A 16,947-nucleotide genomic window follows, 5' to 3' on the forward strand; every position below is an offset into this window, starting at 1 on the left:
CCTGGTGGTCCCTGGGGCCAATGGGATCAGCAGTGAAAGGTAGGGAAGTGGGGCAACATGCCAGGCCACACCTACCCACCGGCATTGACAAGCAGTGTGCAGGAAAGGAGCAGCCAGTGGCCTTCCTGGCTGAAACAGGGGAAGTAAATTGAGGTTGTGGTGGTAACGCAACAGTAGGCTTTTTTGCCTGATTTTCCCCATGTTTTCAGCCAGTATAACACCTGATTTGGGTCAGGATAGCAGACAAAAGTCCAGGCTAATGTCTCATGGGTGTTACAGGGCCTGAAACATGGAGATTGGGTGTTGATGTGTCTGCCCATTTCATTTCCCCAGTCTGTCTATGTCCTCCTGAAGCCTGCTACTATCCTGCTCACTATTTACTGCTTTGCCAAGTTTTGTATCATCCGCAAACTTCAAAATTGTACTCCCTATACCCAAGTCCAGGCCATTTATGTATAACAAGAAAAGCAATGGTCCTAATACTGACCCCCCAGGGGACCCCACTGCATACTTCTCTCCAGTCAGAAAAATATCCATTCACCACTACTCTCTGCCTCCTATCCCTTAACCAATTACGTACCCAAGTTACCACCGTCCCTTTAATCCCAAGTGCTTCTATTTTCTGAATAAGTCTGTTGTGTGATACTTTATTTTACTTCCAGAAGGCATTCGACAAGGTGCCACATAAAAGATTATTGCTCAAGATAAAGAATCACTGGATTGGGGGTAATATTCTGGCATGGGTGGAGGATTGGTTATCTAACAGGAAGCAGAGAGTTGGGATAAATGGTTCATTCTCGGACTGGCAACCAGTAGCCAGTGGTGTTCCGCAGGGGTCGGTGCTGGGTCCCCAACTCTTTACAATCTATATTAACGACTTGGAGGAGGGGACCGAGTGTAAAGTATCAAAGTTTGCAGATGATACAAAGATGGGAGGGAAAGTGGAGAGTGAGGAGGACATAAAATACCTACAAGGGGATATAGACAGGCTGGGTGAGTGGGCGGAGATTTGGCAGATGCAGTACAATATTGGAAAATGTGAGGTTATGTACTTTGGCAGGAAAAACCAGAGAGCAAGTTATTATCTTAATGGTGAGAGACTGGAAAGTACTGCAGTACAAAGGAATCTGGGGGTCCTAGTGCAAGAAAATCAAAAAGTTAGTATGCAGGTGCAGCAGGTGATCAAGAAGGCCAACGGAATGTTGGCGTTTATTGCTAGGGGGATAGAATATAAAAACAGGGAGGTATTGCTGCAGTTATGTAAGGTATTGGTGAGACCGCACCTGGAATACTGCATACAGTTTTGGTGTCCACGAGGCAGTACAAAGAAGATTCACTCGGTTAATCCCGGGGATGAGGGGGCGGACATATGAGGAGAGGTTGAGTAGATTGGGACTCTACTCATTGGAGTTCAGAAGAATGAGAGGCGATCTTATTGAAACATATAAGATTGTGAAGGGGCTTGATCGGGTGGATGCGGTAAGGATGTTCCCAAGGATGGGTGAAACTAGAACTAGGGGGCATAATCTTAGAATAAGGGGCTGCTCTTTCAAAACTGAGATGAGGAGAAACTTCTTCACTCAGAGGGTAGTAGGTCTGTGGAATTTGCTGCCCCAGGAAGCTGTGGAAGCTACATCATTAAATAAATTTAAAACAGAAATAGACAGTTTCCTAGAAGTAAAGGGAATTAGGGGTTACGGGGAGCGGGCAGTAAATTGGACATGAATTTAGATTTAAGGTTAGGATCAGATCAGCCACGACCTTATTGAATGGCGGAGCAGGCTCAAGGGGCCGATTGGCCTACTCCTGCTCCTATTTCTTATGTTCTTATGTTCTTAAATGCCTTTTGAAAGTCCATATAAACATCTACTGCACCACTTTCATCAACCCCCTCTGTTACTTCATCAAAGAACTCAATCAGGTTAGTCAGACACGATTTGCCTTTAGCATGGCTACATTCTGTCTTTGGTTTTGCAATTTTATTGGCAAGATCAACCAGAAATCAAATAGGAACCTGACATCCATATAGATATAAAACTTTTTATTATGTAGATACATATACAAGACTCTTATATCTCAGTATTAGAGTGAGATATTATATAATGTACACAGGAGTGTTATGCCTCATTAGCAGTGTGTTGTTGCAAGATACACGGAAGCGTGTTTATCTCTTCTTAGTAGCCACCCTCATTATAACCTGTAATAATATTGCCTAGTGGCTCAGAAAAATCAGTGGATAATTGCAACAGTAACAGAAATACAAATTCAGAGCATATAACTGCAATGGTAAAACTCAAGAAAGAAAAACAATAATATCAACCTGTAGATATTATACCATAAGTCTGTTTGAGGCTGCAACAAGGTTTGGATGACTGTGTAAACCGCTTGTAGTTTTTCTGTTACGTGAAATCCTCTGAACACTACAATCTGGTATCAGTAGAAGTGACCGTGAAGCTGTCGGATTGTTGTAAATACCCATCTGGTTCACTAATATTCTTTAGGGAAGGAAACCTGCCATCCTTACCCGGTCTGGTCTATATGTGACCCCAGACCCACACCAGCGTGGTTGACTCCTAACTACCCTCTGAAGTGGCCTAGCAAGTCATTCAGTTGTATGATAAAGAAGGCCCAACGCCAGCTTCTCAAGGAAACTGGGGATGGGCAATAAATTATGGCCATGCCGGCATCTCCAGAATGGTTAATAAAAACAAAAAGATGCTGCCTACCATTACATGTATCACCAGAATAATGACCAAATATCCTCCCTTTAGCCTGTTCCAGTTGACTGTTTATTTGGATAAGAGACTCACATCCAGCACTGGATTTTTAAAAATACTTTGTGTTACCTAAAGAATATATATAATTACAGCCTCCTTGGCATCAATGGTGTTACATTTGTGTCATTTAACACAAGTCAATCTTTCACCATAGCTTTAGGAAAAGTTAAGACTTTGAAAAAAATAAAATTGAGAATGCAGAAACTCTCAGTGCAGCAGATAACAGTGTGTGTGGAGGACAGAGCGTTTCCAGCTGGCTAGCTTGTCGGTGTAGCAACAGAGGTTTCACAGCAGCCTCTTCTAGGAATTGACCAGCCCTGAAAACTCCTCAGCACAAGTGACAATGCCTCATCAAAGGGTGATTCATGTTTTTAAAAAGTTTTTTTTTAGTTACAAGAGAAAGGGTCTTTGAACCTCCATTCTATCCATTCTCTCAAGCGTGCACGCACACACACACTTACTTCACATTATTCAGCATGTGACCTAGTTAAACAATAATATCTCAGGAAAGACATGTCAGCAATTTGTGGCTCTGAGAGGAGTATGGGATAAACATGTAACTCCAATGGCTCAGAGTGCTGCTATGGAGATGGATAAACCCCGTCATAGTCATGGTACAGACTACTCTCTGACAGAGAATCTGTCTTTCCTGAAGCCCTATGGCTCTGTGAGGAGTGTTTAATTAAAAAGCTCACGTGCCCCTTTATTTAAGGCTGGCTGAAGACTAAAATGATTAAATCTGTCAAAATCCAAATTACAATGTTCCACTTTAACAACCTCAAAGGAGGAATGCAAGGAGGTATGAGGAGAAAAATGTAACAGCTTACAATTATGTGCACATACCAAGAGTGACAGTGGTGGACTTTAGTAGGTTGTGATCTTTTCACTTCTACCTTTGAGAAATAAGAGTCCATTAAAAAATATCTTTTATGTAGAAATAAAAATTGTCTTTGGTAATACAGTACCTGGTCTACTCCACCTTCCACATATACTGTTTTATGCTCCATACAATGATATAGTGATTGTGATGTTATTTTTATGTAAGGTACAATGACTGTTACCTGGTAGGGAAAATTCAGCAGTCCCGCACTTGCAACAGGGAGTCACATCGGAAAGAAGCCCATATTAGGCAGAGTATGACACTGTAGTGGCAATTCTCCAATACAATCTCCCTTCAATTGCAACTCCCCACTGGAAGCTTGAAATCACCAAATTTATCTTATATATTATGTACTGATTGTGTTAGTATCAAAGGCATACTCACTGTGTTACTTCTTAGTAAACAACTGTAACTCTCAAGGCGCTTCCACTGATTACATCAAGGTCCTTTGGTGTGGACAGCCTTCCACATCCCCTGCATGGAGCATTGCCAGTTCACGTCATTCATCTTGACAGTTGCCAGTAGGAAAAAAAGGTACTCGAAACAGAATGAAACTGCTCGTACATGTTATTAAAGAGAGTTAGGCAGGATTTTAAAAGGGGAAAAAAGGGAGAGTTGGGAGCGGGAAGTCAATTAAAATCGCTGTTTTTGGGAGCGGGCAGACATCCCGGCTGGAACCCACACATTTTTGAATGAGACTCAGGCAAATCTGTGCGCATGCGCACATCAGTCACCAGGAAGTCCCGCCCCCGCTTAAATCCGGAGGGCCGATAATTAAAGGGGCAAATTGAGGTACTTAAGGTAGTTTATTTTTTGTGTATTGGCCACTTAAAAAGATTTTAACATTACTTGTGCGGCTTTCCCACGGCTTCCCACTTTCCCACGGCTTCCCATTCATGCCTGGTTAAACCAGGAGAGAAGGGCCGGATCAGTGAAAAATAGAGTAAATAAATTAAATAAAATTACATTTCCCATTGTAAAAAAAGTAAATAAACATACCTTAAAAACAATGTTGCCTTAAACCCCCCTCCCCCTCCACCACCCCAATCTCCTAATTTCATCTAGGAATACAGACAATAATTATAAATCACTCGTGCTTTGATCACATGGTTTATGATATAATCTAAAGCTTCTGATCAGATTAGCACCTTGCAATCATCCCCAGGTATCCCTTGTACTTGACTTAATAAAGTCTGGGCAAATGTTCCTTTTTTAGCTGATATGAGACAGGTAAAATAATAGACTGGCTTCTTTTTGCAACAATATGTTGACCCTATTGTCACCATTTGTCCACCCTTTGCATCACAGAGCAAGCTAATCCTGCTGCTCACAAGAGAAAAAAGGTTCAATAACAATTGTAAGTAATAAAAAAAGCAGCACAATTCGGGCAGAGAGCTAGCAACAAGCTAATGTTTGCTTTCTTAGCCCAGAAATGGTGCATGTGTGATATGGAATATTTTGCAATCCCAGGTTTGGTACAGAGTAAAGCTCGCTCCTCGCTATCTCGCCAACGTGCCTAAACCCCAATCTCAGTAGAGTATCTCCTATTGCACCACTGTGACATTCCATCTTCCCACACTAGCCATTTTAGAGGTCTCTCTGGGTGAGATTGCCAATTTATTGCCTGATGATTTTGACGTACACATTTTTTGCTGTGGATTTATGCCCGCTTAATTGAGTTTGCAAAAATTCATTTCTCTAAGCTTCCATATAGCTAACTGAGAGAGAAAACTTTAACGCCATCAGTGTGCTGAATTCACCAAGTCATAGATGTGAAAAACATGTGTTCTAAAGCGCTCCATTGTCTCATTCCTACTTGGTTATGAATCACAATGATATTCTTTTATTTGTTTTGTTTTACAGATGGATTTCCACTTTATAAAAGGACAGGGAAAGGGGGGTCAACTGTATCCATTCCTATAGTGACTGGAGTTGCTTTCCTGTACTGGGACAGCCAAATTTTGAAGAGGTGTTGTGTGTTAACCTTCTTATCTTTCTGAAATGCAAACTTCTATATTATCACTCTGAAAGCGACATGTTTTACTTCAATGACCAACAGATTTTTTTTCCCCTCGTTATTTCATTCAAAAGACTGGTATTGCTCATATTAGAGTTTTCATGCATGTTCCGCTTTTAGAGCCACAACAAGTTTGTGGTGGGGCAACAGATGCTAATAATCTACAGCAGTCCCATCATTTTCAATATTTTTATCTTATTTTGGATTGGAAAATGTTAGTTGTTTTACAACAGGGGTGAGCCTTGCAATATCTCCAAGAACGACTATTAGTAACTTGCTTGAATCAGCTGCTTTTTTTGGTTGTTGTTGGGCCTCAGCTTGGCTCTAGGTGCAAACTCTGAGATTCCCGAGGGCTGCGAGATATTGCCTGCTGTGGCTGGCTGGGTTCCTGGCAGAGTGTTTTGATTTAATAATGTAAAATCACATTGCCAGGGATTACCAACCTGTCACCAGCTATTGCCGACCATTCCTAGAAGAAAAGAGCATCTTGCCATTGGGGAAAGGGGGGAATGGTGGACTTTATCCACCTCATAGTAACATTGGAATTGCCAAATGAGAAAAGACCAGGGTCCATCTAGTTCGCCTTCTGCCATCCTGATGGTCGCATGGTACAACATAGCAGATATAGCTCCTGTTTATCAGAAACCGAGGGTGGAGGGTCTCTCTAACCTGTATGATGTCCTCCCAGTTAGGAAGGATTTGAGCAGACAAGGAGGATCATTTTGACTTTAGACAATAATGTAAAACACACGATATTGGCTTGGCCATCCGTTAAACATCTCTCCTGATTTTCATTTCTATTGAAGTCAACGGAAATGAAAATCAGGAGAAATGTTTAACGGGTGGCCGAGCCAATATCGCGCATTTTACGCTATCGCCTAAAGTCAAAATTACCCCCAAAGAGTTTCCTCAAGGAAGTTTTTATTCTTAAATTCACTTTTTAACGTTAAAGAATTCATTTGTCAGGATGGCCGACATGTTGATGTGAAAAGGGTTTTTGCAGAGCTGACTGTTCCTCAGTTGTTCCAGGGACTGAAGCTGTCTGAAAACACCTCAGCACAACAATATCACCCCCTTTGAAGGAGCTGTTAACACTCTGGGAGAACGCTATGAGGGTAATTTTACCAGTCCACACTGCAGGCCAGAAACCTCACCCATTGGATGTGCATTGCCCATAATTTTCCAACCAGTAAAATTATCCCCTGTAATTATAAAGTGACTACCCCAGGTGTGCACCAGGTGCTTATTTTGTTTTAAAACACAGCAAAAACTAAGAGGAAGAAAAATCAGTTATTAATTTTCCAGTAAACAATGCATTGGTGTCACTATTGGGCAGTGGACACAATCTGCAGGATCTCCTTAAGTAAGCGCACCAGAGCAGGTCAACCTCAGTTGCCTGGCTGTAAAATAGAATCTTCTATATCAAAGAAAAAGCACTACATAACATAATGCTCAAAATGTTCAATTATTTACTTTAAGATCTTCCTTCTCCTTTAAGAAAAGAGACTGAGAATGTGTTCATTTCAAATGTTAGGCATTCGCTTTCATTAGAAAACAATAACAATTCTGTCTTGTGTATCTTTACATGAGGGAGAGAACTCATGCCTGTGTCCTTGGCGTGCAAGGGTCTCTTGCTGCTCAGCATCTGCTGTTTCAGATTATGAAGTGCACGGCCACGTGGAGATACTAAGGGCGCCTGGAGGAGGGATTTTGTCTCTGAGCCCCGTGCGGTGAAGGACTTAGCTAACTCTGTGAACAGATCTTTGAACGCCTTCATGTTCACAGTGGCTAAGTTCCGCACCTCAGGGGGTTGAACACAAGAGGATTTCCGGATCACCATTTGCAGTTCACATGTCAGTGCAGGCTTATATCAGTCGGTCCACAGATCTTCCTAGTGCTAATTATTCTTCTCATGTTTTGTGATTCAATGCAGAATACGTTTTACAGAATGCTTGAGTTCAATAGGATGATTAAAACAGCATGCTAAACCGAGAGAGACATAAGTGAGGATCTTCGGTCCAAATCCAGATGTGCAATACTTTTTATTTTCTCAGACCCCACCTCCCCCAACCAAAGATTTCAACAGAGCCAACTGCACATACATATTTGACCAGATTAATGTCACTCATGTACTCACATGTTTTGTTTATATTACACAGGCCCGGGAAACATCATGAATTGTTCCTTAACATTTATTTGCAGCTTTGTGCTATGGTGCAAGATGCGACTACTTCAGACTTTGGAACTCTTATGACCAGCAGAGGGAGAAGAATCAGTTTGCCTGGATTCAAACTTGGGCCATAGGGGTGAAAGGGCAATGCTGAAGCAACTACAATACATCTCCCCCCACCCCCCCAAGTTACATTGATTTCAATCTCATCAATTATTTGTTATAACCCAGTAAGCAGAATAGCACTATAATTTTAATTGTCAATCGTTTATTTTTATCAGCAATCATCAACTCAGGTAATTTGCCAACAGAGTAAAAACACAATGTCATCTGAAAATTCAGGGGAGTGGGTGGGCTGTGAATTATATTGATTGAGTGGAGGAGAGGAAGGGACAGATTATTGCGGTAATTTCTTAGCATGTTTTGAAAAACAGAGAAAACACTTCAGTGCCAGTGGGTCTGGTTTAAGATTTAGAATTAAGTAAGAGAGCGTGTCATTTTTTTATTGAGAATCCTAAACAAAGGGTCAAGACCCATCGTGTAGAATACCACCAAGGTTGATTAATAAACGAGAATATGAGATAAATCAGCAAGTGGTGATCTGGTGAAGCCTAGCTTGTATTTTAAACCCTATGGTCTATAGGAGGAAGGAAAGACTGCGTGAGGTAAGGAATTCCACAGCTTTGAGGTGCTGTGAAAGAATTAATTGGAGTAGGAGTCAATGAATCTGAATTTCAACGTAGTGAGGATACAGTTGGGAGGATGTGTTGGAAGATTCATTTGGAGCTAAGGAGGAACAAGAGAAGAAAGTTTAGAGCATCACTGACCAAAGAAGTAGTAATAAAGTGGAGAAAGGTTGTAACGGGGAGAGAGGGGTTGGAGGGTGGAGGTGACAGACAACCAGCTTTTTCTTTTACCCTGTCCACGAGTGTACAAGAGGTGCTAGAAGAACCTCCCAGCATCCAGGAACAGAGTTGACTGGGCTTCAGAGAGTCAAGAATTATTGTGGGGAAAAGAAGTGTTTGGCATGAAAGAAGAAACTGAGCTTCTTGGAGGCAACTTTAGTGATGGAGAAGAGTACGAGTTCCACTTGACATCAACGGAGAATAGGTGAAGAGGAACATAGGAATAGGAGTAGGCCATTCAGCCCCTCGAGCCTGCTCCGCCATTTGATAAGATCATGGCTGATCTGTGATCTAACTCCATATATCTGCATTTGGCCCATATCCCTTAATAGCTTTGGTTGCCAAAAAGCTATCTAAGACAGAAAGCCTCAAAGTTAAGAGGTGGTAACTTTTGTTTGTGCACACTGAAGGTATGTGATCAGAAGGATGATGTAGAGTGGGAATCGTCAGCAAATGAATGGATGAGGTTTTATAATAAGTAGAAATGGCCATTGATATGGAATGGGAGCACAGCTGATGGGAAAAGAATCAACTACAACACAGGGAGAGTGACAGAGCAAAATGAGAGCAGGATTTAGTCGTATCAGGTCAAGTCCGGACACCTTTAAATTGTATTTCAATTTTATTCCTGGGAAGTGTTGTAAAAAATTTCTTAAAGCCACTCACATTCCATTGGATCTGGCTCCAAAGAGTCTGAAAAAATTCTCCTCAACTATTTACAGAGGTACCAAGTAGATCAGGGTAGTCAGGCTAAATCTATGGGAAAAAAAACAATGCAAGTGAAGAGAATGAACTGGGCACACACTCTGTCCAGTGCCATTAAACATTTAAAAAATTTGTTTCTGGTCTGCGAACAGGACTCACCTGAAACAGCTTTTCACTCACAGAAAACTGTTACCCGAACTTTAACCCTGTATTACCATGTAAACAGGGACTGTACTTCCCTTAAGGTACAGTACATTACATCAGCTTCTAAAGCCTCAAAATATGTTTTACAACTCTTTCAATGCTGACATTCCTCAGGAATGTTTGAAATTAAAGGACTATTCTTTCTCCGGGTCTGCTAAAAAGACCTTTTTTCAGTCACTCCTGGCAAAGGAGAGAACTGGGTGAGTTGCTGTGTTAGTAGGGTTTGAACTGAGCCCAACAGCTGTATGGAGCCCAACTGAAACACGTTTGGGTAGTTTCAACTATCTTGCTAGTAATGTTGCGTCCATAGCGCACAACTATCCATAATTTGGAAGCCTGGCTCAGAAATATCATTCTCCAGTAAGAACAGATGTCACTGACTTTTTTAAGCTTGAATTCTTCCTTATAAGGACAGTGTTTTCCTGGAGCAATTTGTTTATGTTTGAAAAATTGAACTAGGCAAACAAAAGGTAATTTTCACAGCTAATAGTTCTGAGCTTCCCAGCAAATGGAATTGACTCGAATCCCACTTGGGTACAGCTTGTTTTCATTGGGTGCAGCAGCCTCTCGTCACCGGGACATTATGCCGCACTGCTTGCTTCTGCAATATTAGGAAACAGAAATGTTAGCATTGGAGTTTTGTTTTTAAACCATTTTTTTTTGCTAGTAATTTAAATATGAAACATGTTTATGCCCTGGGATCCCTGTATAAAGTGGGAAAGGGATCCATTTCTCAGAGTTCATATCCTCACTTTGATGAACACAAAAAAGTTCCCACATAATCCTAAATATTTATGAAGGCATGCTGATTGGTGTCTTTGTGTCCTTTGCTCTTTCTGCTTTTGTGTTTTCAAACTATTGGTCAGAAGCAAGGTGGGGCCATTTTGTCAAAAGCAAAATACTGCGAATGCCGGAAATCTGAAATAAAAACAGAAAATGCTGGAAATACTCAACAAGTCAGGCAGCATCTGTGGAGAAAGAAACAGAGTTAACATTTCAGGTCGATGACCCTTCGTCAGAACTGGAGGAAGTTGAAGATTAAACAGTTTTTAAGTAAGTACAGAGCCAGGGAAGGAGGGGGAGGGAGTGGGGAGGAAGGAACAAAAGGGAAGGTCTCTGGTAGGGTGGAGGGCAGGAGTGATTAAATGACAAAAGGGATGATGGTGCAAGGCAAGGAGGGTGGTAATGGGACAAGTAAAGAAACAAAAGATGGGTCTAGAGGAGCTGTAAATGGCAACATTAGAACCATTACCAGCACCTGCTGTCCGAAAAAATGGGAGGAGTGGTTATAATCTGAAGTTATAGAAACCAATGTTGAGTCCGAAAGGTTATAAAGTGCCCTAATCGAAAGATGAGGTGCTGTTCCTCGAGCTTACGTTGAGCTTCATTGGAACAGTGTAAGAGGCCGAGGACAGAGAGGTCAGAGTAGAAGTGGGAAGGGGAATTAAAATGGCGAGCGACCGGCAGGTCAAGGTCACGCTTGCGGACTGAGCGGAGGTGTTCAGCAAAGTGATCACCCAGTCTGCGTTTGGTCTCCCCAACGTAGAGGAGACTGCATTGTGAGCAGTGAATACAGTATATTAAATTGAAAGGAGTACAAGTAAATCGCTGTTTCACCTGGAAGGAGTGTTTGGGGCCCTGGACGGTGGGCAGGGAGGAGGTGAAGGGACAGGTGTTGCATCTCCTGCACTCGCACGGGAAGGTGCCGTGGGGAGGAAAGCAGGTGTTGGGGGTGATGGAAGAATGCACTAGGGTGTCGCAAAGGGAGCGGTCCTTTCGGAATACTGAAAGGAGAGAGGAGGGGAAGATGTGTTTGGTGGTGGCATCGCGCTGAAGTTGGCGGAAATGGCGGAGGACGATACGTTGAATGTGGAGGCTGGTGGGATGGAAGGTGAGGACAAGGGGGATCATATCATGGTTCTGGGAGGGAGAGGAAGGGGTGAGGGCAGAAGTGCAGGAAATGGGATGGACGTGGTCAAGGTCCCTGTCAACTACAGTGGAGGGGAATCCTCAGTTGAGGAAAAAGGAAGACATATCAGTAGCACTGGTGTGGAAGGTGCCATCGTCAGAAAAGCTGCGATGGAGACGAAGAAACTGGGAGAAGGGTATAGAGTCCTTACAGGAAGCACAGTGGGAGGAAGTGTAATCAAGGTGGCTGTGGGAGTTGGTGGATTTATAGTAGATATTGTTGACAGCCTATCCCCAGAAATGAAGATAGAGAAGTTGAGGAAGGGAAGGGAAGAGTTGGAGGTGGACCATGTGAAGGCGAGGGAAGGGTGGAAATTGGAAGCAAAGTTGATTAAATTTTCCAGTTCGGGGAAACAGCAGGAAACAGCACCGATACAGTCACCAACGTACTGGAAAAAGAGATGGAGGAGGGGACCTGAGTAGGACTGGAGCAAGGAATGGTCCACATATCCGACAAACAGGTAGGCACAGCTAGGACCCATATGGGTTTCCACAACGACACCTTTTTTTTGAGGAAATGAGTGGAGTCAAAGGGGAAGTTGTTCAATGTAAGAACAAGTTCAGCCAGGCAGAGGAGGGTGATGGTGGAGGGGGCTGGTTGGGCCTCTGTTCAATGAAGAAGCGGAGAGCCCGCAGGCCGTCCTGGTGGGGGATGAAGGTGTAGAGGGACTGGATATCCATGGTGAAAAGGAGAAGTTTGGGGCCGGGGAACTGGAAATTGTTAAAGTGGTGGAGGGCATCAGAAGATACTGGACAAGAGGAGAAAAAATAGAGTCCAGATAGGAAGAAATAAGTTCCATGGGGCAACAACAGGCTGAAACGATGGGTCTACTGGGGCAGTCCTGTTTGAAGATCTTGGGAAGGGGGTAGAAATGGGATGTGTGGGGTTGGGGGACTATAAGGTTGGAGGCCATGGGGGGGAAGTCTCCAGAGGAGATGAGGTCAGTGACAGTCTGGGAAACTATGGCTTGATGTTCGGCGGTGGGATCATGGTCCAGGAGGAGGTAGATGGAGGTGTTGGAGAGTTGGTGTTCAGCCTCCGCAAGGTAGAGGTCTGTTCACCACACAACAACAGCACCACCCTCGTCAGCAGGTTTAATGACAATGTCCGGGGTGGACCTGAGAGAACGGAGTGCTGTGAGTTCAGAGGGAGGGAGGTTAGAGTGAGTGAGAGGAGTAGAGAAATTGAGACGGCCGATGTCACGCCGGCAGTTCTCAATGAAAAGATCAAGAGAGGGTAAGAGGCCAGAGGGAGGACTCCAGGTGGAAAAAGAATTCTGAAGGTGGGAGAAAGGGTCCACTCTACGGGGGGGAAGACTCCTGGACAAAGAAGTGGGCGCGGAGGCGAAGGCGATGGAAGAAGAGCTCAGCATTGTGTTGAGCTCGAAATTCATTGAGGTGGGGGCGTAAGGAGATGGAGCTGAGGCCTTTGCAAAGGGCTGATCGTTCGGGGTCAGAGAGGGGAAGGTCAGAGGAGATAGTGAAAACATGACAAAGGGTGAGATTGGAGGGAGGGATGGGGTCAGAGGAAAGTGAAGGGGAAGAAGGATCAGGAGGGGTGTCGGTATCGAAGGGTTGTTGAAGCTTGCGGTCCTTGACACCTGAAAGGAAGAGAAAAAGTTTTTTGTTAAAGCTCTGGATGAGGCAAAGGATGAAATGGAACTGCGGACCAGGACAACTCTGAAATGAGTGAGTCAGTGCTGCTGGAGAGAGAAGTTGAGAGCGTGCGGTGGCACATGGCATTGAGTGTGGATCTCAGGAAGCGGCAAGATCAGTGGTTCGAGGAACGCTGAATATCATGGAGATATCTGTAATCACGGGTGGATCCGAAACATGAAGGGTGGAATTTAAGCTGGAATCCACATGGAATAAGTCGGAGCTGGAGGCAGTTGCTGAGGAAAGAGATGTGGCTGTGAAAGTGAGTTTTAGTAGAAACTTGACCAAACACGAGAAGGGAAACAGAAAGCAACGATGGTGAACAAGTAAAAGAGACAAACAGAAATCCCGTCGGAGAGAAGAACAGAACTTTTTCAAGGTGGGCATTCCTGGAAGAGAAGTGGCCGTGAATTAAACACTAAATCAAAAGCAAAACACTGCAGTTGCTGGAAATCTGAAATAAAAACAGAAAATGCTGGAAATACTCAGCAAGTCAGGCAGCATGTGTGGAGAAAGAAACAAAGTTAACATTTCAGGTCGATGACCTTTCGTCAGAACTGGAGGTAGTTGAGGATTAAGCAGTTTTTAAGCAAGTACAGAGCCAGGGAAAGGGGGGTGGAAGAGGCGGGGAGGAAAGAACAAAAAGCAATTCAACATTTTGCATTGCCTCTTCGGTTGCACTAATGGGGATTGCTGCACATGGCTCTCATTTATGGTAGCAGTGGAGTGGAACTTGTTGATATCATTGGAGACAGGGTGCTATTGAAAATGCCTGCCCAGGCCCTCCTGACCACTCCAGCCAAAGGGCATTAGAGCACATTTCACTTGTGTTTCATCCAAAGGAAGAATCAGTCTGAAGCACTTGAAGCCCCTTTGACTTGCATTTGGCACAGTGCACTATCCCTGGGGCCACATAAGTGCCCTTTGATTGATTGGATTGCAGAGTCATTATGTAGACTCACTCTGGGCCCTTAGAGGTTGCACATGCTGTAATTTATTTATAACTGTAATAAGCGATTTCTTGGTTTAATGATGGACTGCGTACCTCTGCTTCTGTAACTTGTTTTTATCTCCGTGTGCTTTGTTTTGTTTGGATTGCATGAATATGAAACCTAATAAAATGTTAACTATTGAAAACACAGGAACAAAGGATGACTGAGAGACCCCAGCAAATGTACAGATCTAATATTTATAGCACCCATTAACATTTAGTGCTACGTGGCAATTCAACTGAATATGGTTCCTCCTTAAACTCCAAGATCCAAACCTCTTCTATATCTAGTTCCCTACACTAATTCATTCTTCTCATTTCATCTCCACAGGAATAAGACATTTCAAAGAGGGGTTTGTACCCACTGAGAGCAGCTATTAAAAGCTGTGAAGTATTTACAGCAGCCTTTTGTCACCAGGACATTATGTTGTACTGCTCGCTTCTGCTATATAATAAAACAGAGATGTTAACATAGAAGTTTTGTTTTTAACAACAGACACAATAGCCTAGAAATTACTCTGTGCAAAATTATTACTTTAAATGGGTTAACCTCTCTGTTTAAATAGCAGACACAGAAATTAGATATAAATGTAAAATATTATTGCACAGTGTCATTTTTAGGCCGATGTGTCATTCATTCTGGTGTAGAGGGGACAGGAACAGCTGGATTACAGATATTGTTTCAGGTAAAAAAAAGGCCAATTATTTTAAAGAATGGCACCCTCAGCAGGAGCATGCTGTGAATTCTCTTTTTTAACAACATTTTATCACTTATTGGGTTTTACAAAAAATACATATTGTAACTCAACATCATTAAATTTATTAATCTGAGTTTCCACATCGCATTAAATTAAAGGGACGTATATGTATATTTATTGGTTTTTATAAGTCTTCCTCCGTATAATAGTCCACAGAGACAAAAATGCTCCCAACAGTAACGTCTACACTTGCTATTTATTCTTAATGAAACTTTCCAGTAATCTTACTCTTGTTTAAAAACATTTCTAGATTAGAAATAAGGCCTGACTTTCCTTTAATAATAATGAAGAGAGCAGGGTTGGTTAATGACTTGATTATGAATATGTAAGGCATACTTGAATATGCTTGTCAAATCTATTGCATTACTGATTGGTATAATAAGCTTAAGTCTATTTAATGTTGAGCTGTATTAAAAATGATTTCCATCAAAGAAGACATCTCGTAAAGAAGAACTCCTTAAAGTGTCCTTACACTGCTATACTTTCTTGGATGTGTTCCCAGACCACCCCCTCCCAACAATATCAAACACAATGTGCTCAATTTTAAACCCGAATTGCGGGTGCGTTGGTAGTGGGGGGGCTGCGAAAATTGCAGAAATGCAGAGCGGGTTCAGAAGCCGGCTCCAACCCGCCAACTTCCGAGTTTCCCACAGACGCACCTGTGTGCGCGTGGACGTCCCGAATCCGGAAGTCCCGCCGGCAATTAAAGCCGGCGGGATGATAGTTACAGAACCAAATGTACCTCATTGAGGTACTTAAGGCACTTTACATGTGACATATTAGGTAGTTAGAATTATTTTTAACTTACCTGGGCGGCTTTCCCAGAGCTTCCGATTTACGCCTGGTGAAACCAGATGTGAAGGGCCGGATCAGGCAAAAATAAACAAAATAAATTAAATAAAAAACCATTGCTAAAAGTTAAAACACAAAATCAACCTACCTTTCCACCCTGCTCCAATGTCCGATGTCTCCCTCTCCGATGTCCCTCTCAGCCCCCAATGTCTCCCTCTCCGATCTCCCCTCTTGCCCCCCCCGATATCTCCACTATCTCCCCCTCTCCCCCATTTCCCCCCGATCTTCCCCTCTCCCCCCCACCCCGATCTTCCATTCTCCCCCCTCCCATCGTCTGTTCCAGCAACCAGATGATGTCTCACTCTCTCTCTTTCTCTCCCCCACCATTGGCATTGCAACTCCTGTCGGCAGCCAGCCTGTCAATCAGGGGCTGCCAGGCGTCAAACCCGGAACGAACTTTAATCACCATCAATTACATTGCGATCGCGTCGGAAACGGTAAGTTTTTTTTATTCGGGTTTGCCACGTGCACCTTCCAAACCACCACCCTCCCACCCCCCCGCCAACCCATCACCATTTCAAAATTGAGCCCAATGTTTGCTTTACCCATTGGGTGCTACTCGGTACTCACCTGATAGTAAATTGCTGATGCTCGGCATCCCATTTGGTAAAACACTTTATCCGATGATAATAATCCTTTAAGTTAAATTCTTGTTAGTTGTACATATGCACTGAAACAGCGTGAGCAACAGATGAAGAGAAGATCTATATGGGAGATGCATGATGCACCCCACAAACTGTACCACAATTTAATGTCAAACAGTCAGCACATAATAATGCAGCATTATAATAACAAATGATTGTAAAGCACCTAAGGAGCTGAACAATGTTACAGTAGAGTCTTGACCCATGCCTATATCCACAGAATATGTTTTCTAATCCAAGTTATTTCACCCCACTATGCCCACCAGCTGTCAACCAATGTTGCATTGGCATTGATCATATAGAAAGCCAAGGCCCTTGAAGACCCAGCCTCTCTGGTTGTTGTGCTAATTATTTGCTTTGTAAATGTTGCTTGAATGTATCTAGGTTACCGAATGGAACATTATCAACAACTGGAGGAAC

General features: G+C 43.0%; 1 long non-coding RNA gene across 1 annotated transcript in view; it reads left to right on the forward strand.

Moving 5' to 3' along the window:
• LOC137324984 (uncharacterized) overlaps window positions 1–10,614 on the forward strand; it is a 66,932-nt gene extending 56,318 nt beyond the window's left edge. Inside the window, exons 5-6 of the long non-coding RNA XR_010963762.1 lie at window positions 5,521–5,564; window positions 7,877–10,614. This is a non-coding gene — a long non-coding RNA (uncharacterized lncRNA). The remainder of the gene's footprint in view (window positions 1–5,520; window positions 5,565–7,876) is intronic.
• Window positions 10,615–16,947: the final 6,333 nt, after the last annotated feature.

This window comes from Heptranchias perlo, chromosome 9, assembly GCF_035084215.1.
Source record: "Heptranchias perlo isolate sHepPer1 chromosome 9, sHepPer1.hap1, whole genome shotgun sequence".
Taxonomy (NCBI): Eukaryota; Metazoa; Chordata; class Chondrichthyes; order Hexanchiformes; family Hexanchidae; genus Heptranchias; species Heptranchias perlo.